General features: G+C 40.7%; 1 pseudogene; it reads right to left on the reverse strand.

The window, feature by feature from the left end:
• LOC136128649 (small ribosomal subunit protein uS2-like) overlaps positions 1-15,636 on the reverse strand; it is a 104,590-nt pseudogene extending 88,954 nt beyond the window's left edge.
• Positions 15,637-22,427: the final 6,791 nt, after the last annotated feature.

Here is a 22,427-nt window from a genome sequence, read left to right on the forward strand (position 1 = left end):
AAGTACAATTAGTGAATATGAATCCCAGTCTGCAAAGTCAGGTATATAAAAAGTATTGTATTCCTTTGTTTTCTATATGTCAAACTTAATATCTAATCCAAGCCCACTCCTACTGGGTAGGTGGGCTGGCCACCCTTCCCACCTGGCGTCTTGCCACTTTTGTGAGCTCTGCTTCCCTCTGCTCTCTCTAAGGCCACAGATCCAAAGACTATGAGAATCACTTTGGCTTCTGGAGGAAACCCTCCTCTTTCCAAGTTTCCCTCAAAAGCCCTTTCTCTCCATGCAGGACACTTAGCTCATCCTCCTTAAAGATTTTAGGCTTTTCGGGCTTCCCTGGTGGCGCAGTGGTTGAGAGTTCGCCTGCCGATGCAGGGCACGCAGGTTCGTGCCCCGGTCCGGGAGGATCCCACATGCCGCGGAGCGGCTGGGCCCGTGGGCCATGGCCGCTGGGCCTGCACGTCCGGAGCCTGTGCTCCGCAATAGGAGAGGCCACGGCAGTGAGAGGCCCGCGTACAGCACAAAAAAAAAAAAAAAAAAAAAAAGATTTTAGGCTTTTCTAAACGAATCCAGAAAGGGAAGTCAACCATAATTTTATCACCTGTAAAGCAAGAAAGCACAGAACTTGCATGCTACTTTCAGAGAAGAAGGAAGAAAAGAAAAGTCATGAATTAACGTGTCAAAAATGGTCCTTTCATGATATCATGTGATCATTTCACATATAAGCAATTCATGGTGAAGGGAAAATAAAATAAAATAAAATTAGTGAGACAGCTAGTGCTTTGAAAGCCACAATGTCAGCTCTGAGCTATCTAGTGACCAAAGCAAAATGAAGACACAAACTAATATTTCAACTGCTCGTGGCACCCACTAAAGAAAGCACATCTGTTTTTCAGAAGCAACATGGTTTTACCTACCTCTGGGAGGAGAGGAAAGCTTCTCCACTGGATCCTTATGGAGTAGACACTGCATAATGCAGGCACCACCATGTTCAACAACATCCTTCCAATAATTACTTTTGTCTAATAACAATATAGGTAGCAGAGACTTAAAAAAAAACCACCTTATAAATGGTCTCTGAGCTCAGCGTGCCCTGGACTAGTCAGGAACACAGGTAAACAGACAATTGCAGCATGTTGTTAAAGTACCATGGTGGAGGTGTTGTACAAAGAGCAAAGGAAACACTTTTTCAAGTTCCTAGAAGAAGGAAGGATAGAGGGAGCCCAGCACCCAAAGATCATGGGGGCTGGGATGAGGATGGAAAATGCTCAGGTCATAATAAATAGAAAAAATACAATCTCACATTCAAAACAAACTTATACAAAGTACTGAAAGGAAGTACACTAAATTACTAGTTGTTATTACCAGGTGATCATATTGTAGATGATTTTTTATATTTTGCCTTGAGCATATCTATATTTTCAAATTTTATGATAAGAAATTTATTAATAGTTAGAGACTAGTTTTAGCTGTAACAGAAGACCCAATAAAAGCAGTTTTTAGTTTCTGTCACACATGATGTAATCCAGAATGAAATGATATGAGGTCTGGGATTTGCTTCAAAATAATGTGGGGCAGAGGAAAGGTGGACAGGGGCATAGATGAGTCAAGACTGGTCATGAGTTGCTAATTGTTTAAACTGGATGATGGTTGGGTTCCTGGGGATTCATTATGCTGTTCTCTATTTTAATATATTCTTTAAATTTTGTATAATAAAAGACTGAAAAAGCAAACAAATAAATAAGGAAAGTGACCTTGGCACATTAACCCCTCCCTCGTTCTGTTCGCTCATTTGTAAAATAGAAACAATAAAAACACCCACTGCATAAGATAGTTGTGTGGATTAAATGAGTGAACATGTGTAAATTGTTCATAACAGTGCCCAGGACTTAAGTCATAATAATGATTGTATTATGATTGCTTAAACCAGGGACACAATGACCTCTTCAAGATCTCAGTTTCCATCTTTCTCCTCTGCCATCTCACGTGTGTTACCTGCTTTCATGGTTATGTGATGCTGAAGCTGTTCTAGGCATCACCTCCTTCTGTCGCCATGTCTAGAAGCAGAAAAGAGGTGAGGGTCTTTTTTGGTGTCCTCTTTTAAGACTCAGGAAACTTTCCAAGAAATCCCCTAACAGGTTTCCCTTTCCTGTACTTCTCATTGGCCGGGATTGCATCATGTACCCATGCCTAAATGAGTCACTTGCCAAGGGGATGGATCTGCCAGGTGAGCTTAAACTAATCAAAAACTTATACCCTGGAGCTTTGTGAGGGCCACTATAGTATACAGTAAACAAATGCCAGAAGGAAGAAAACCATGGCTCTGTTAGGAAGGAAGAAAGTGAAAAAGTGGCTAATGGACAGTCAACAGATAGTAATTTCTCATGCCATGTTAGAAAACAGTGAGTAGTTTTGTGGGTCTGGTGCCTAAGATAATGTAAAGAACAGGAAAAGAGATGTCAGGTGATGGCAGGTGATAGATTGGGTGCCAGCCAGGAAACACTGCATTTTTTTCCTATAGGGAGTGGAGAGCCAGGAAGACTGAGGCATAGAAACTAAGGAAAGCACAATAAGGAAAAATATTACTAATTTTATTTTAACTCTGAATTTTCCTGAAGATGGTGTGTAATTCTATGCACATCATATGCAAATGCACTTATTACTCCCTCAAATATTTTACACAACTGGATGTGGTCTTTGCAAAAACAAACAAACAAAAACAAACAAACAAACTAAAGCTTGGTGGAAATAATGGACTAGTGGACTCAGCAGTAATATCTCTAAGCGGGGAAGCAAGCTAGCCTTGGATTTGATATTTACATCTTAACTTCATTTTCTACTAAGACCTTTTTATTTTTTTAGCTTCTCTACTAAGTTCTTTTATGATTTGCCTTCAAGGACCTGGTGAATATCCACAGTCCCACCCCAGTGTCTACCCTAGGTGCTGAGTGTAATCATGTGAAGATGAATTCCACATGAGTCTTTTGAAGAAGACAGAGCCTTTTAAAGTATCATTTAATTACAAGTGAGAAATGCGTTATTTGATTCATTAAAGAAGACCATCAGGCACAGAGGCTAAACTCAAGCTGATGAAGGCTTTTCAAATTAAGATGCTGGGAGCTTCATTATTGGAATAAGTGTTGCTTACTGGAGGGCCTGCACATGTGATGAAATGCAAATGGGTCAGGAAGGAGAAATTAGGAAGTATGCTTGTCACTTATGAGACTTTCTTGTATTTCTGAACAAGAAAGCATGATATCAGCCAGATCTTAGCTGAAAAATGGAAGCTTATGATTTTTGTCTCCATGAAAGTCAAGCTGCCCCTTCTCTTCCATTGGCAGAAGTAGTGTACAATGAGAAAGGTAATAAGTGCTTCCCATGGATCTGGTATGTATGAAAATGAGGATGTTCTTCTTGATGCACAGAACCTTGCATAAGTTAAGTATATACTCGAATTTGTTGAATAAATGAATATTACCAACCCTGGTGTAAGCCAAATTCCAAGCCTGAGCAACTGAAAAATCAAAGTATATATTACATGGATCGCTAATTGTATCCTTCTTGTTATGTATAGAGGCTTTTAATTTAAAGCCTCTGTATGCAGTTACTATTCTAGGCACTGGGAACACAATATTGAATAAAACAGCAAAACTCTCTTTTCCCTTGGAGTTTACATTCTGATGGAGGATGATATAAAACAAGCAAGATAAACATGTAATATATATCTTATGTGTAGGTAGTGATAGATGCTAAAGAGATAAATAAAGTAATTAAGGGGACTAGGGAAATTGGAAGGTGGTCAGAAAGAATCGCAAATTTCATATGTGGCCAGGGAAGGTCTCAGTTACATGATGACTGATAACCATTAATATCATAGTCCTGTTGATCAATATTTCTGGTTCTTCTTCTGGGCACATGATAGATTATATTTCCTTGCTACTTTGGAATTAGAGATGCTCAGTCACTTGCTTTGGCTGATAAAATATGAGTAGAAGTGATTTGTGCTATTTTGGCACATAAGCTTTAAGAGCTAGTATAAGATTCTTCATGCTTTTCCTTCCCCTGTGCCACAGCAATGGTCCAAAAGTGCTGTTCCATCATCTTGGGACCTGGAGTGAGGATAACATGGGGCAGAGCCCAGCCACCCCAAAATGGGCATGCATTATGACTTGTTTTAAGCTGCTGAGGCTCAGGGGTGCTTGTTACTGAAGCATAACCTAGCCCAACCTATCTGATACAATGACAATTGATTAAAGACCTGAAGGAAGTTGGGGAGCAAGAAGTGTGAATATTTAGGGAGGAGCACTCCCAGCATGGGTAATAGTGCAAATGCCTCAAAGTGGGAATACGCTTAGCATTTTAGAGTCAAATGAGTGAGGAAAAACAGTAGTAGAAAATGCAATCTGAGAAATGATGGACCTCCAGATCATGTCGGGTCTTGTGTACCATTGTAAAGACTTTAATTTTTTCTGTAAGTGAAATGTCAGTCATTAGAAAAGGAATAACATGATCTGACTTAAAAATTTTAAAAACATTCCACGTGGTTGTTGGGGATAAATTGAAGTGGGAGTAAGATAGGAGCAGGGAGAACAGTAAGGAGGCTTTTGCTTTAAATCTAGGTGAGAGAGGAGAGTTGCTTGACTCACTGTAGTAGCTGTGGAGGTGGTGAGAAATGGTTGGATTCTGGATATATTTTTTATATAAAGCTGATATAATTTACTGGTGGATCAGATACAGGTTGGAAGAAAAAGAATGGAGTCAAGGATGACTCCAAGATTTTTGCCATAAGTAAATGGAAGGCTAGAGTTGCTATTTCCTGAAATGGAGAAGACTGTGGTAAGTTTGTTGTGGAAAGCACAGGACCTCAATTTTGGACAATGTTGAGTTTGGGATGCTCTTTAGACTCCCAAGTAGAGATGTTGAGTAGACAGGTCCATGATGGAAACATAAATCTGGGGTCCACTGGTATATAGATAGTATTTAAAATTATGAGGCTCGATAATAGCACCAAGGGGAAAAGAGTGGAGAGAAAGGCATAGAGGTCTAAGGATTGAGCTTCTTAACTGAATGCTAAGAGATCAGGGAGATGAGGAGAAACAGCAAAGCAGGATGAGAAGGAGCTGCTAATGGGTAAGAAAAACAACAAGAAAGTGCATTGAAGAAAGACGTTCAGCATGTTAAATTCTACAGATAGGTCAAATGAGATGAGGTTGGAGAATTGAGCATGGGATTTAGAAAATAGTGGTCATTTGTAACCTTGATAAAAACAGTTTGCCTGGAGTGATGTGCCAACAGCCTGATTGGACTATGCTCAAGAGATAATAGAAGAAAATAAATGGAGACAACTCCTTCAAGGAATTTTGAAAAGGGAGTAATAAAAAATAAAAAAAAGGAACTTTATTGGACAAGAAATGGAGTCAAGAGAAGGTTGGGAAACAGATGGGAGAACTAACAGCAATTGTGTAGGCAAATGGAAAAGATCTACTAGAGAGGAAAAGATTGATAATGCTAGAGAGAGAGGGGAGATTGCAGGAGCAGTGTTCCCACATAGACAAGAGGAGATGAGACCTAGTGCACAAACAGAGGGGATGGCTTTTGCTAGGAGTTCATCCAGGAGAAATATGCACAGATGCAGAGAGGTGGTTGCATATGGAGATGGGAGCATGTGGAAGTTATTATCTGAGTGCCTGTGTTTTCTTAGTGACATTGGAAGCAAGCTCATGAGCTCAAAGTAAGGGTGGCAATTTAAGGAGAGATGAAAAGGTATAAAATGGTGGTTGAGGAGAGTGGGAAAGTGAATGGATTCAGAAAATAGACTGTGACTGCCAGGCAGCATTAAAGTGAGTAAACAATAATTCAAGGGAGACCAATGAACATGTTAGTGTGGTTTTCTCAGGCCACTTTCAGCTGTGTGGGTAGATAAAGAGATGGGTTTACACAGGGTGGTGGTTTGCCATAGCAGTCTGATGAGGAAACAAAGGGGCAAGACAGCTGAGGATTTATGCAAGGGTGCCATGGTGTCATAATTAGCGATGGAATTTAAGTTGACCATTGAGGTAATGAGCAAGGTTAATTATTATAAAATACATTAGGATCAATGAATTGTGAAAACAGTAGTAGTGGCCATGGCTGACTGAATGCCTACAATGTACCATCACTGGGGTAGGTGTTTAACATTAATTAATGCTAATTTACAACAACCTTGTAAGGTGGGTTTTATAATTCCAAATGTATAGATTGCTAATAGACTGACCTCACATATTGTGACCACAAGTGAAGCAATAAGAGATAGTTGAAACTCAATCAGTTATCATTTCAATATCAAATACACAATGCATATATTCAATTTCAATATCAATAACAAGGGTTATGTGACTCTAGGAACCTGGAAAAAAATGGGAAGGTACTTACAGATGTTAAGGTTTTGCCAAAGAAATGCCAAACCCAACCAAGAGACTGACTTGGGTAAGAGTTACAGGCTTCCTAGAGCATACACATAGAAATATGTATAAATTGACTGCAGGGATGAGAGCGACACAAATAGCCACTTCTTGAAATTGATCTGCAACTATGAATAAAGTTCAGCACATCCAAGCAGAGTCAACAGGAATCCAGTCAGCATCCTGGCTGAACTCTGGAGTCTTTGGTGACAAACAAGCAAACTCAGAAAGGCAACCCACGTATGACACGGGGAGATACACTGGTTTTCTAAGTGAGGTGTGAGAGGAGTCAGTCCAGGTAGCTGAAGTTCCAGGTCTCTCAGTTGAAAGAAACCTCAGTGACTTTTGATGATATTTGTCTAAACAAATAGAGAATTGTTAAATGTTAATCTTTAAGGCTGAGGAATCTATGCAAGTTTTACATATTTCTAATGTTTACATGACTTTGGCCAAATAAAGTGACAGACTTGTGAATCCAACTTACATTATGTAATTGAATACCTAATTAAACTTGTGATTTTCATTTGAAGTCTCACTAAGTTTATCTACTGTATTAGAATATCTGAGAGCTACAGTTACCCACATTTCTAAGCTTAATTTATTAGACAAGGTTTTTTTTTAATTAAGGAAATTTTATTTGTTGTCAGACAACTGAAATCCCTAAGAAAGGGATGAAATACATTAAACCTATAAGTGCACTTTAAAATATTTAAAGACGTTTAATTAACCAAGTTTGTAAATGAAAGTCAAATGCTAGTCATAGGCTTCCTCAAAAGTTATTGTTAAAATTTACCAGCCTTATCTCACTCCCTCTTGAGAGAGCACCAGAATCACAACTAACTGCTGAACAATCATTGACAGGAATACACTGGAACTCACCAAAAAAGATACCCCACATCCAAAGACATGTTGGGTGACCGTTTGGGTGACTGGTTGGGTGACTCGCAAACTGGAGAACAATTATACCACAGAAGTCCACCCACTGGAATGAAGGTTCTGAGCCCCATATCAGGCTTCCCAACCTGGGGTCCTGCAATGGGAGGAAGAATTCCCAGAGAATCAGACTTTGAAGGCTAGCGGGATTTGATTGCAGGACTGCAACAGGACTGGGGGAAACAGAGACTGCACTCTTGGAAGGCACACACAAAGTAGTGTGTGCATGAGGACCCAGGGGGAAGGAGCAGTGACCCCACAGGAGACTGAAGCAGACACAACTGCTAGTGTTGGAGGGTCTCCTACAGAGGCGGGGGGTGGCTGTGGCTCACCACAGAGACAAAGACACTGGCAGCATAAGTTCTGGGAAGTACCACTTGGTGTGAGCCCTCCCAGAGTCCTCCATTAGCCCCACCAAAGAGCCTGTAGGCTCTAGTGCTGGGTTGCCTCAGGCCAAACAACCAACAGGGAGGGAACCTAGCCCCACACATCAGCAGACAAATAGATTAAAGTTTTACTGAGCTCTGCCCACCAGAGAAACACTCAACTCTACCCACCACCAGTCCCTCCCATCAGGAAGCTTGCATAAGCCTCTTAGAGAGCCTCATCCACCAGAGGGCAGAAGCAAAAAGAACTACAATCCTGAAGCCTGTGGAACAAAAACCAGATTCACAGAAAGATAGAAAAATGAAAAGGCAGAGGGCTATGTACCAGATGAAGAAACAAGATAAAACCTCAGAAAAACAACTAAATGAAGTGGAGATAGGCAACCTTCCAGAAAAAGAATTCAGAATAATGATAGTGAAGATGATACAGGGCATTGGAAAAAGAATGGAGAAAAAGAATGAGAAGATGCAATAAGTGTTTAACAAAGATCTAGAAGAATTAAATAACAAACACCCAGAAGAATTAAAGAATAAACAAACAGAGATGAACAATACAATAACTGAAAAGAAAAATACACTAGAAGCAATCAATAGCAGAATAACTTAAGCAGAAGAAAGGATAAGTGACCTGGAAGATAGAATGGTGGAATTCACTGCCACAGAACAGAATAAAGAAAAAAGAGTGAAAAGAAGTGAACACAGCCTAAGAGACCTCTGTGAAAACATTAAACACACCAACATTTGCATTATAAGGGTCCCAGAAGGAGAAGAGACAGAGAGAAAGGAACCAAGAAAATATTCAAAGAGATTATCATCAAAAACTTCCCTAGGGCTTCCCTGGTGGCAGAGTGGTTGAGAGTCTGCCTGCCGATGCAGGGGACACGGGTTCGTGTCCCAGTCCAGGAAGGTCCCACATGACGCAGAGCAGCTGGGCCCATTAGCCATGGCCGCTGAGCCTGCGCATCTGGAGCCTGTGCTCCACAATGGGAGAGGCCACAACAGTGAGAGGACCGTGTACTGCAAAAGAAAAAACAAAACTTCCCTAACATGGGAAAGGAAATAGCCACCCAAGTCCAGGAAGCACAGAGAGTCCCAGGCAGAATAAACCCAAGGAGAAACATGCAAAGACATACAGTAATCAAATTGACAAAAATTAAAGACAAAGAAAAATCATTAAAAGCAACAAGGGGGCTTCCCTGGTGGTGCAGTGGTTGAGAGTCTGCCTGCCAGTGCAGGGGACACGGGTTCAAGCCCTGGTCTGGGAGGATCCCACATGCCGCGGAGCAACTGGGCCCATGAGCCACAACTACTGAGCCTGCACATCTGGAGCCTGTGCTCCGCAACAAGAGAGGCCGCAATAGTGAGAGGCCTGCGCACCGTGATTAAGAGTGGTCCCCACTCGCCGCAACTAGAGAAAGCCCTCACACAGAAACAAAGACCCAACACAGCAAAAATAAATAAATAAAAATTAAAAGCAACAAGGAAAAAAATGACAAATAACATAGAAGGGAACTCCCATAAGGTTAACAGCTGATTTCTCAGCAGAAACTCTATAAGCCAGAGGGGAGTGGCACAATATATTTAAAGTCATGAAACAGAAGAGCTTACAACCAAGATTACTCTACCCAGCAAGGATCTCATTCAGATTTGATGGAGAAGTCAAAAGCTTTACAGATAAGCAAAAGCTAAGAGAATTCAGCACCACCAAACCAGCTCTACAATAAATGCTAAAGGACCTTCTCTAAGTGGGAAATACAAGAGAAGAAAAGGACCTACAGAAACAAAGTCAAGACAATTAAGGAAATGGTAATAGGAATATACATATTGATAATTACCTTAAATGTGAATGGATTAAATGCTTCAACCAAAAGACACAGGCTCGCTGAATGGATATAAAAATAAGACCCATACATATGCTGTCTACAAGAGGCCCACTTCAGACCTAGGGACACATACAAACTGAAAGTGAAGAGATGGAAAAAGATACTCCATGCAAATGGAAATCAAAAGAAAGCTGGAGTAGCAATACCCATATCAGATAAAATAGACGTTAAAATAAAGAATGTTATAGGAGACAAGGAAGGATACTACATAACGATGAAGGGACCAATCCAAGAAGAAGATATAACAATTATAAATATATATGCACCCAACATAGGAGCACCTCAATACATAAAGCAAATGCTAAGAGCTGTTAAAGAGGAAATCGACAGTAACACAATAATAGTGGGGGACTTTAACACCTCACCTACACCAATGGACAGATCATCCAGACAGAAAATTAATCAGGAAACACAAGCTTTAAATGACACAATAGACCAGATAGATTTAATGGATATTTATAGGACATTCCATCTGAAAACAGCAGATTACACTTTCTTCTCAAGTGCACAAGGAACATTCACCAGGATAGATCACATCTTGGGTCACAAATCAAGCCTTGGTAAATTTAAGGAAATTGAAAACATATGAAACATCTTTTCTGACCACAACGTTACGAGATTAGAAATAAACTACAGGGAAAAAAATGTAAAAATCACAAACACATGAGGCTAAACACTATGTTATGAAATAACCAAGAGATCACTGAAGAAATCAAAGAGGAAATCAAAAATTACCTAGAAACAAATGACAATAAAAACACGACAACCCAAAACCTATGGGATGCAGCAAAAGCAGTTCTAAGAGGTAAGTTTATAGCAATACAATCTTACCTCTCCTCAAGAAACAAGAAAAATCTCAAATAAACAACCCAACCTTACACCTAAAGGAACTACAGAAAGAAGAACAAACAAAATCCGAAGTTAGTAGAAGGAAAGAAATCATAAAGATCAGAGCAGAAATAAATGAAATAGAAACAAAGAAGACAATAACAAAGATCAAGAAAACTAAAAGCTGGTTCTTTGAGACAATAAACAAAATTGATAAACCTTTAGCCAGGCTCATCAAGAAAAAGAGGGAGAGGACTCACATCAATAAAATTAGAAATGAAAAAGGAGATGTTACAATGGACACCACAGAAATACAAAGCATCATAAGAGACCACTACAAGCAACTCTATTCCAATAAAATGGACAACCTGGAAGATATGGACAACTTCTTAGAAAGGTATAACCTTCCAAGACGGAATCAGGAAGAAATAGAAAATATGAACAGAACAATCACAAGTAATGAAATTGAAACTGTGGTTAAAAACCTTTCAACAAACAAACGTCCAGGACCAGAAGGCTTCACAGGTGCATTCTCTCAAACATTTAGAGAAGAGCTAACACCCGTCCTTCTCAAACTATTCCAAAAAATTGCAGAGGAAGGAACACACCCAAACTCATTCTACAAGGCCACCATCACCCTGATACCAAAACCAGAAAAAGATACCACACGTACAAAAAAAATTACAGACCAATATCACTGATGAATATAGATGCAAAAACCCTCAACCAAATACTAGCAAACAGAATCCAACAACACATTAAAAGGATCATACATCATGATCAAGTGGGAATTATCCCAGAGATGCAAGGATTCTTCAATATATGTAAATCAATCAGTGTGATATTCCATATTAACAAACTGAAGAATAAAAACCAAATGATCATCTCAATAGATGAAGAAAATCTTCTGACAAAAGTTAACACCCATTTATGAGAAAAACTCTCCAGAAAGTGGGCATAGAGGGAAACTACCTCAACATAATAAAGGCCATATATGACAAACCCACAGCAAACATCATTCTCAATGGTGAAAAACTGAAAGCATTACCTCTTAGATCAGGAACAAGACAAGGATGTCCACTCTCGCCAATATTATTCAACATAGTTTTTGAAGTCCTAGCCACGGCAATCAGAGAAGAAAAAGAAATAAAAGGAAAACAAATTGGAAAAGTAGAAGTAATACTGTCACTGCTTGCAGATGACATGATACTATACATAGATAATCCTAAAGATGCCACCAGAAAACTACTAGAGCTAATCAATGAATTTGGTAAAGTTGCAGGATACAAAATTAATGCACAGAAATCTCTTACCATCCTATACATTAACAACAAAAGATCAGAAAGAGAAATTAAGGAAACAACCCCATTCACTAATACAACAAAAAGAATAAAATACCTAGGAATAAATCTACCTATGGAGACAAAAGACCTGTACTCAGAAAACTATAAGGCACTGATGAAAGAAATCAAAGATGATACAAATAGATGGAGAGGTATACCATGTTCTTGGATTGGAAGAATCGATACTGTGAAAATGACTATACTACCCAAAGCAATCTACAGATTCAATGCAATCCCTATCAAACTACCAATGGCATTTTTCACAGAAGTAGAACAAAAATTTCACAATTTGTATGGAAACACAAAAGACCCCAAATAGCCAAAGCAATCTTGAGAACGAAAAATGGAGATGGAGGAATCAGGCTCCCAGACTTCAGACTATACTACAAAGCTACAGTAATCAAGACAATATGGTAGTGGTACAAAAACAGAACTATAGATCAATGGAACAAGATAGAAAGCCCAGAGATAAACCCATGCACCTATGGTCAACTAATCTATGACAACGGAGGCAAGCATATACAATGGAGAAAAGACAGCATCTTCAATAAGTGGTGCTGGGAAAACTGGACAGCTGCATGTAAAAGAATGAAAGTAAAACACTCCCTAACACCATACACAAAACTAAACTCAAAATGGATTAAAGAGCTAAATGTAAAACCGGATACTATAAAACTCTTAGAGGAAAGCATAGGAAGAACACTCCTTGACATAAATCACAGCAAGGTCTTTTTTGACCCACCTCCTAGAGAAATGGAAATAAAAACAAAAATAAACACATAGGACCTAATGAAACTTAAAAGCTTTCACACATCAAAGGAAGCTATAAACAAGACGAAAACACAACCCTCGGAATGGGAGAAAATGCTTGCATACGAATCAACGGACAAAAGATTAATCTCCAAAATATATAAACAGCTCATGCAGCTCAATATTAAAAAAAAACAAACAACCTTATCCAAAAATGGGCAGAAAACCTAAATAGACATTTCTCCAAAGAAGACATATAGATGGCCGAGAGGCACATGAATAGCTGCTCAACATCACTAATTATTAGAGAAATGCAGATCAAAACTACAATAAGGTATCACCTCACACAGGTCAGAATGGGCAGCATCAGAAAATCTTCAAACAACAAATGCTGGAGAAGGTGTGGAGAAAAGGGAACCCTCTTGCAGTGTTGGTGGGAATGTAAATTGATACAGTCACTCTGGAGAACAGTGTGGAGGTTCCTTAAAAAACTAAAAATAGAATTAATATATGACCCGGCAATCCCACTACTAGGCATATACCCAGAGAAAACCATAATTCAAAAAGACACATGCACCCCAATGTTCATTGCAGCACTATTTACAATAGCCAGGTCATGGAAGCAGCCTAAATGCTCATCGACAGACGAATGGATAAAGAAGATACAATGGAATATTACTCAGCCATAAAAAGGAATTAAATCGGGTCATTTGTGGAGACTTGGATGGACATAGAGTCTGTCATACAGAGTGAAGTAAGTCAGAAAGAGAAAAACAAATATCGTATATTAACGCATATATGTGGACTCTAGAAAAATGGTACAGATGTACCAGTTTGCAAGGCAGAAATAGAGACACAGATGTAGAGAACGAACGTACGGGCACAAAGGCAGGAAAGTGGGGGGAGGGGAGTGGTGGGATGAATTGGGAGATTGGGATTGACATGTATACATCAATATGTTTAAAATAGATAACTTAAAAAACCTGCTGTATAAAAAATAAATAAAATTCTAAATAAATAAATAAGATAAAATTTAAAAAAAGTTTACTAGCCTTATAAATGGATTAATAAGATTTGAAGCTGATTTTAAAAGCTTAAAGAACAATTCGAGTTTTCAATTTGTAACTTTAATTTTAAAAATTAATTAAAAAAACCAAAACTAAGCCTCTGGTTAATCTTTCTAGGCACTAAAACTTCCCTTGAGGATGCCAAAAAAACTCCTAGCAACAGAGATGAGGAAACTGTGGCAGGCAGTTACTAAGTGGCAGAGCTGGGATCTGGAGTCCTGGAGCTGCAAAAACTTTTATGCTTTTATCATCACTCTTCATCGCCTTCTCCTGACAAATAATTAGACAACAGTAACATGCAATTAACATAAAGACTTGAAGGGTTCATTCTTTCTCCCATGTCCTGCAATGCCTCAGGGTTATAATTATATAATTATCCCACAGTACAGAGTGAGGTGGAGTAGGTGTTTAAGGATTGGACTGAATTAGTATGACTTTAATTATAACATACCCTGGAAATGGCTTTTCTTACTAAATCCCTAGTAAGACGGGGCTGAGGGCTCCCGTCTTGTGCAGGAACTTCTGGGCAGGCACAGAGGCACCTGCACCTTCAGACCCATCTGTGACCGCAGGTAGAATACAGTGAACTTGGGAGCTGCAGCAGTCCATTCACCCTGATGCTCCTCCTTGGCCATGGCCTTCTCAGCATGGCCTGCTCTTCCTTTTCAGTCTCTCCAGCACCTCTGTAGAAGCAGAGATCAGGTGTGACCTCCCAAGGTGTGCACACGGGATGGTACCACGCATGTGCAGAACTTCCTGGGTCAGGATCTACCACCTAAGACCCACTGAGTGAACTCCCTTGTTGCTGCAAGGATGGCAGTGTCCACAGGGCGCAGAGGAGAGTCTGTGTTACAGGGAGCAGTGGTAGGTGGGTTCACGTACAACACCTCTGTGAGAGGCTGGTCATCAGCCCTGGCATCAGTAACCCCCAGAAGACGTGGCCCCTGGAAGGCTGCCTGGATCTGGGTAGTGAAGGTTCCAGGAGTGAAGTGGACAGCAATAGGAGTGGCTCCAGTGACAGCAGCAAACTTCAGCACAGCCCTCTGGCCAGTGTTCCTGGAAGATATGACACTGATCAGTCAGTTTTTAAATGGTAACAATGGCACAAGCCATCTGCAGGAGCTTCTCCCAGGTCCCCTTCAGATCTATAATGTAGATGCCATCACTTTTCCTTTAGGAGATGTATTGTTCCATTTGGAAGTCAAGGTTTGTACCACCTAAGTGGATTCCTGCTGCTTGGAATTTGAGGACATCCTCTTCCTTCATCTGTGGGACATCAAGGGTTCTAAACTTTGTGAACGTTTCCCTTTAAGTTACAATGAGAACCCAAGACAATGCTGTACGGGTAAGTGAGGAAAGGCTGCATTACCTTTCATTGGCAAGTCTGAAGTTTTCTTCATCCATCAACAAGCATGGGATCTTGAGAGCAAACTGGATCCAGAAGGACAATGTCACTTTCAGTTATAACATCAAGTTTCATTGAGCCTAAACCAAAGTTTCAGTCTCACTCTCAAGTTAAAATTTCTGTTTTTCCCAACATCCCCTGATTTGCAACCCTCAACATAGGCCTGAGTCATGGGCAGGAATCTTCAGCAGCGAATGAGAAGTGTATGTCTGGATGTATTCTCCTCACTTCTACTGGATCTCCAGATTTGGGGCAAAAGAGAGGGTAAGAGGAAGAAGAGAGAGAAACATCCTTTTCTAGTGCTGATGTTAATGTTTTATGTCTCCCTCGGCTACTCCTGCCTGTCTCTAGAGGCTTCCATACCCTGGTCTTTGGCCAGTTGCCTGTGGATTACTTGGAGGCACCCTGAGGACCTACACACTGTGCAGCCCCTGACATCCATGTGAGTGACACACAATCCAGCTGATATCTTACCCTCCTCCACTCTCAGCTTTTGTAATCACCTTACTGCCATTTTCTGCTGGGATGACCTTCCAGGGACTTTAAATCCAGTTACCTTCAAAATATCCTCTGGGCCTGTGGAAAACTCAGGCATCCCTCCCATGCTGAATAGTGGTGTCCCTGCTCCTCTGTGGCTTTTTCTCCTGCTGTTGCCAACTTCTCCTCTGGCTCACACCTTCAGGGTGCTCAGACAAGCCATGGTGGGCTCACATATGCCTCCACCTACAGGGAAGGGATCATGTGTCAAAATCCCAAGAACTTTCTCACTCTCCTCTGCTTGGGAGGCAGCACCTTCATGGGCCTGAGACTGTCTATAACTCAGCCAGCATCCAGAGAGGAGTGAGAAGCCATGTTCCTCTTCTTGCAGGCATCCCCAATTTCTTGGAGTGGTTCTCTTAGAGCTAGTCTCATCTGACCTGAGAAGTGAGTAACTCATGGGGAACGGAGGAGTGATGACACAACAGTCATATGCAACCAACAACTCATTAGTAAGAAGTTCCTACTTAAGCAAACTGAATTTGAGTTTCTTACCTTTTCTTATATAGGTGGTGGGATATTGCGAGGCTATCTGGTCTACCTTTTAACAGCGTCTGCATATGTACCTAGCATCTACATTTTAGAATGTGAGGGTTCTTTCAGCTTTGCAGCTATAGCCCAAAGTCCATGACAAAAGGAGCCCCATTTAACATCCTGTTAAATAAATTTAAATAAATATAATATTTTACCAAATTTGGATCACATATTTTATAACTTCCTTTTTCTTACTTAAAGATGTATTGCAAAATTTCCCTTGTTACGAAATGTGCTCTGAAATTCAATCTCTCACAGCATCAGTAGTATTCAGGCTTGGTCTAAAAGGGTGAGTCACAGTTTTCTAGGGAGAGAAAAGGGAAACCTCTATTAAAAGATAAAGAATCAAGAAAGAACATCAAATGTTTTGGGAACCGGGAGGAGGAGGAAGGGACTTGATCTACACAATCCTGTGAAATTGGAGGGTAAATACTTATTACTGCTATGATTACTATTATGATTCATTTTATTTTCAAAAGAGGAAACTGAGGCTTAGAGTAAGAGATCTGTCAGTGGTAAAGCCAGAATTCAAAGTTAAGACTTCTGGAACCTAAGAGGAAACTGAATATAAGAAGGAAAGTTAGAAATCTAGGAACCCAAAGTCATGACAAGGAGAAGGGGTACACTAGAAGTGAGAGGGTGAGAAGGGAAGGAAAATCCTCTCTCCGTTTCCAATTCAATCCCCTTTGTTCTCAGAGAGGCCTGGGAAGTTGACCACCAACTTCCCTCATCTGATGAGTAAAGTGTAATAAATGTATGCTTTTCCTTTTTGTAGAAATGTGAAGTCATTTCCAAAATTAGCCCTGTCCAACTGTTAAAATCCCCAAGTTCCCAAACTCTCTCAACAGGAAACAAGCAGTGGACATCCAGATGTTTCTCCTCCCAGTGTTTGTGTACTGTTTGCATTTATCTTTTTCTTGTCAAATCATGACTTTATGAAATGCTTTATTATGGTGATTGGCCATATGCACAGAAGTCCTAGGAAGGGGAACTGAGGGCAGCCTGGGTACGGGGAGACACATAGCTCCTTAGCCGATGGTCCATCTCGGAAAACCATTTCTGAGAGCCACACTTTCAGCAAATGCTCAGAGTTAAGGAATTCACCAAGTATGTGACTCAGTTGAGACTCTGCTCCTTTTCTTTATGAAGAGAATTAGCACAAGGAACAACCCTGATGAACCGCCCTTTGGAGGTAAGAAGGAGAAGGATCTGCCTGAAACTAATGCAATCTACCCAAGGCTGTGAATACCAGAAGGACATATTCCTGCAGGAAGAGAGGTGAATGGAAGATGGGATGGTAAATAATGAACAGACTATCACCTTGGGTATCATTAGTTATCTCTCACCTTGTGCCAAGGAATGGGCTATAAAATGTCAGAATTTTACATACACTGCCTCTGTTAATCCTCAGAACAATCCTAAGAAGGAAGTCCTATTTTCCTGCCCTGTTTATGGATGAGGAAACTGAAACCAAGACAGGTTAAGAAACTGAAAATGTTATACATCCGGTAAGTGGCTGAGCTGGGAATCCAACCTAGGTCTCAGTCCAAAGAGACTATGCATTTAACTCATCATTATGTTGTGAGTGCAATGGACATAATTCTATCATATAAAAAAAAAAAGGGGGTGGGGACACTTTTTGTTCTGATTCTCCAAGGAGGAGATGGGATTTTGCCTCAGTTTCTAACAACACCAGAACTGTCTCTGTTTTTCTCTCTTTTAGTAACATTTTAATGAGGGTCTTTCTCTTCCTTCCTCTATGGCACCATTTTGCTTAGGCATTGGGGTCACTTTTGATCACTTTTCTCGTCTTGTTTTTAAGCTGGCATTGTTTCATTATTTCTTTGAATCCCAAAGAAAGATATGAAAGGCAAACAGCGCATACCTGACAGGTCACGGCGATTAGCAATGGAAACAACAGACAAACAAACAAAACAAAACAGCTACAGGATTAGATCCTAGAAGCCTTTCTCCTGCCAGGTAACTGGTGACTTTCAACTCATATCACACTGGATTATTTGATCTTTTTTCCTACTTTTAAATTATGATCTTAGCCAAAACTCCATGTTCTTTGTCCCACTAGTAAAGTGAGGGAAGGAAGAAAAAACAAAGATAAATATAACCAACTTTATTTGGATCTGCTATGTCTCATTAGCAATCTTATGGTTTGGGTATAGAGTAATACTTAGTCCAGAGAAGGCAGTTGCTCTTTCTGATTTTTTTTTTTTTTTTTTTGTGGTACGCGGGCCTCTCACTGTTGTGGCCTCTCCCATTGCGGAGCACAGGCTCCGGACGCGCAGGCTCAGCGGCCATGGATCACGGGCCCAGCCGCTCCACAGCATGTGGGATCTTCCCGGACCGGGGCACGAACCTGTGTCCCCTGCATCGGCAGGCGGACTCTCAACCACTGTGCCACCAGGGAAGTCCTGATTTATTTTTTAAACTAAATGTTTAATTGTTTTGTCCCCTTTGGCCTCATTAGAGAAAGGTCTATATCCTCCATGCACATACTGTAAGAATGGGCATCAACAGAAGTCAAACATCTGCTCACCAGACCTGCCCCTAAGTCTTCTTCTTAAGCACCAGGGGAAGAATCTCAAGTTAGTCTCCAGTTTGACTTTGCAAGAATGCTGCAGAATCCTCTGTAGTGTTTTTGCCTCTCACCTTTCCTGGGAGTTTATAGGGGGCTTTGAAGTTCCTCTGAACAAACAGTGTCTCTGTGTTTCACTATTGCTAAGCCAACCCTGGGGCCTTGGTTCCATCGGCTCCTTATTAAGTGTTTAGTAATTCCAGTTTCCACCTTTTGGTCTGGCTTGCTTTGCGCACATCTGGAGAGAATTAGCTCCCAGGCCTCTGTAACATACCCATTTTGTGGTTCTAGGGAGAATTGTGTGCTAGGGGATGTTACTGCCGTTAACGAGCTTTCTTTATGGCGTTTAACTGTAAAAGGTACCCTCATTAATATCAACAGACAAAGAGAAAGTGAGGCTGTTCCACCTCTATTTAGCTCTTGCCTTCTTGACTGTGTGTGAGCCCTTCTTGCTGAAAAAGAAAGAATAAATATCACGAAAATGGGAATGAAGTGCAAGATAAAAAGAGTACATCATAAGAATAATAATAACAATAATGTCGACACTTGAAACGAGTAGAAGTCTATCCCTGCCCGATTCATGTGCCTACATGTGCCTTTTAAGCTCTTGAAATGTAGCTGGTATATATGTATTAAGGTTTACTGTAAGTATAAACCACACTCTAGATTTGGAAGACTTGGCATAAAAAATGTAAAATATCTCAATAATTTTTACATAGATTATATTTTGAAATGATAATAATTTGGAGATATAAGGTTAAATTTAATTTTACCTGTTTCTTTTTAGTTATTTAATGTGGCTATTAGAAATTTTTAAATTACATAAATGGTTCATCTGTGTGTTTTGTGTCATGTTTCTATTAGACAGCAGTGCACTGAAGGACCAGACAAATGATTTAACAGGATCTGACTCTGGACTTGCAAAAGTCCTGTGACTGGGGCTTCCCTGGTGGTGCAGTGGTTGAGAGTCCGCCTGCCGATGCAGGGGACACGGGTTCGTGCCCCGGTCTGGGAAGATCCCACATGCCGCGGAGCGGCTGGGCCCGTGAGCCGTGGCCGCTGAGCCTGCGCGTCCAGAGCCTGTGCTCCGCAACGGGAGAGGCCACAACAGTGAGAGGCCCATGTACCGCAAAAAAAAAAAAGAGTCCCATGACTTAGAATCCATATGACATCAAAGTGAACAGGAGAGATGTCAAAAGAAGTATTAAGAAAATGTCATCCTGAATCTCAACAAACAGGAAAAGGTGGCTATTGGAAACTACTGACTGGTAAGCTTTTCCTCAGTACAAAATTCTAGAATCAATTATTAAGTACAACATTTATAAGCAAATTAGAAAACAAGTAGATGAGTACAAGAAACCAGCTGAGTTCACTAAAAACCAGGCATACCACATCAAATTCACTACCATTTTTGATGAAATGGTTGCACTGACAAATCTAGGGAATTATATAAACATGCCTGATTTTAGCAAACTATTAGACAAAACTTCTCATGACATCCCTGCAGACAAATTTCAGACAGTTGTGTTGGATAATAGTAATTAGGTAAAATCACAACTGGTTGAATATTTGTATTTAGTCTTTAAATTTTACCTATAGGAAGGTCTATAGGGGAGCTCACAAAACTAAAAATTAATTGAATTATATGATGGTTATCAAAATCAATACTCAAAAGAGAATGCATCAGTAATGGGAACATGGCATACAACCACCATAAATGTAAAGTGCTTAGCTCGTGAAATGAATTGTGTGGATACAACACTAAGGTAGCCTGGCTTGAAAATAATTAATTAATGACAAGAATTAATTTCTTTAACTAAATGTGAACCATGCTTGTGGAAAAATATCACGGGAAGTAGTAGTCTCACTTTATTGTACTTAATTGGCTAAATCCAGAATATTTTGTTCGGCTCTTGGATAACGACAATGGTGGGGGGTGGACAGTCTTAACAATGAGAAAATGAAGGCCCTACATGGAGGCTGACAAAGAGGAATCATGGTGGCTGTGACATGAGAGCTGTGCTCGATGCCATCACTTGGAGAGTGTGGACATTCTGCTTTGCTACAAAATACAGGCAGATCCCAGAACAATTAGTGGAAGTTACAGGAAAGGTAGGAACAGACCATTGTGAAGAATTTTTGGAGCACTCCATGGGGAGAGACTGGGTTCCTATGGCAATCGTTAGGAATGTTAAAGAAGATACTTCTACACTGGAGGGTGATCGAAAGAAGTGAGATCTTTAAATTTCCAATTCTAAAATCAGAAATCCTATTAGTATAGGGAGTCTTTAAATACTCTATACATTTCTGCTTTGGTGAGATCAAGCTAAGTATCATCTGGAAGTTTCTTGAAAATGATGAGGCACCAGAAATTAGACTATCAGGAAACCTTGTACGTTCTGGCTCTCTGTGTATGTTTGGGTGCGGGGATGAAGCAAAGCCCTGCTTTATAGGATTAACCAATTTCTGTGGTGTAAATACTCCTACCACAGCAAATTTTAAGCTACCCACAGTTTAACAACTGGCTCACAAATTTCCTGGAAGTTTGACATGGCTTTCACAGTCAGTATGAGCTGGCTCTAGTTATCGGCTACTAACCCATCACCTGGTGGTCAGAATGTGGTGTCAGCAAGACAGATTCGATCAATCAAATGTTGGGTATTGTTTTTTGTTTTTTCATGTTTGCTGTGGGTCACACACTATGAAAATTGTTAACATGTGACATGATATTTTCCCTCAAAGAATTTAAGGCCACCTAGTAGGGGAGGAGAATGGGTTGGGGGGACAAAGATTAACACACACAGAACAAATAGAGTATTTTAGGACATAGTACAGGAACTGATCATATAGATCTATGCTGGTAAAGCTGTGAAGGCACAAGAGCTAATGTTTATTGAGCGTTGAAATGCTCCATGTGCAGTGCGAGCCACTTTTCATAACTCAAGACTCATAATCTTAACCCTGTAAGGTTGCCATTGTGCCATTATATGAGTGAGGAAGCAGAGCTCAAAAATATCAAGACACGTGGGCTTCCCTGATGGCACAGTGGTTGAGAGTCCGCCTGCCGGTGCAGGGGACACGGGTTCGTGCCCCGGTCCGGGAAGATCCCACATGCCGCGGAGCGGCTAGGCCCGTGAGCCATGGCCGCTGAGCCTGCGCGTCCGGAGCCTGTGCTCCACAGCGGAAGAGGCCACAACAGTGAGAGGCCCGCGTACTGCAAAAAAAAAAAAAAAAAAAAAATCAGGACGCGAACCTGAGGCCACACCACTGGTAGGAACACAAGACCCGCTGAATCTACACATCCAGTTCATTCCACCGTTCTGTCCTTTGCCTCTTCAGGGAAGGAGGAGGTAAGCCTGGGGTGGTGTGGCTCCTGGCCCTGGCTGACGCAGAAAGCAAGACAAGGCCGACGGCACGGGGGTCATGCTCCCAATCTCCACCCACGCACGCTGAAAGGCTGCTCCCCTCTGCTCCATCAAACTGCCTGGGATGTCGATTTTGAGTTTTTATTAAAAGTTCCAGCTGTGTGAGTTAGGGCAGTAAATAGCTCCCTGAGCCTCAGTTCCTCTTCTTCCATAAAATGAAAGGAAATACTATCTAATTTACACTTTGCTGAGATTAAATGTGTTAATTTTACAAAACACCCAGCACAATGGCCAGCACAGAGGGAGCATTCCATAAATATTAAAATCCTTTCCCTCTACACAGCTGCATGGTTCTCACCCTAGCTGGAC

Source organism: Phocoena phocoena, chromosome 1, assembly GCF_963924675.1.
Source record: "Phocoena phocoena chromosome 1, mPhoPho1.1, whole genome shotgun sequence".
NCBI classification, from domain to species: Eukaryota; Metazoa; Chordata; class Mammalia; order Artiodactyla; family Phocoenidae; genus Phocoena; species Phocoena phocoena.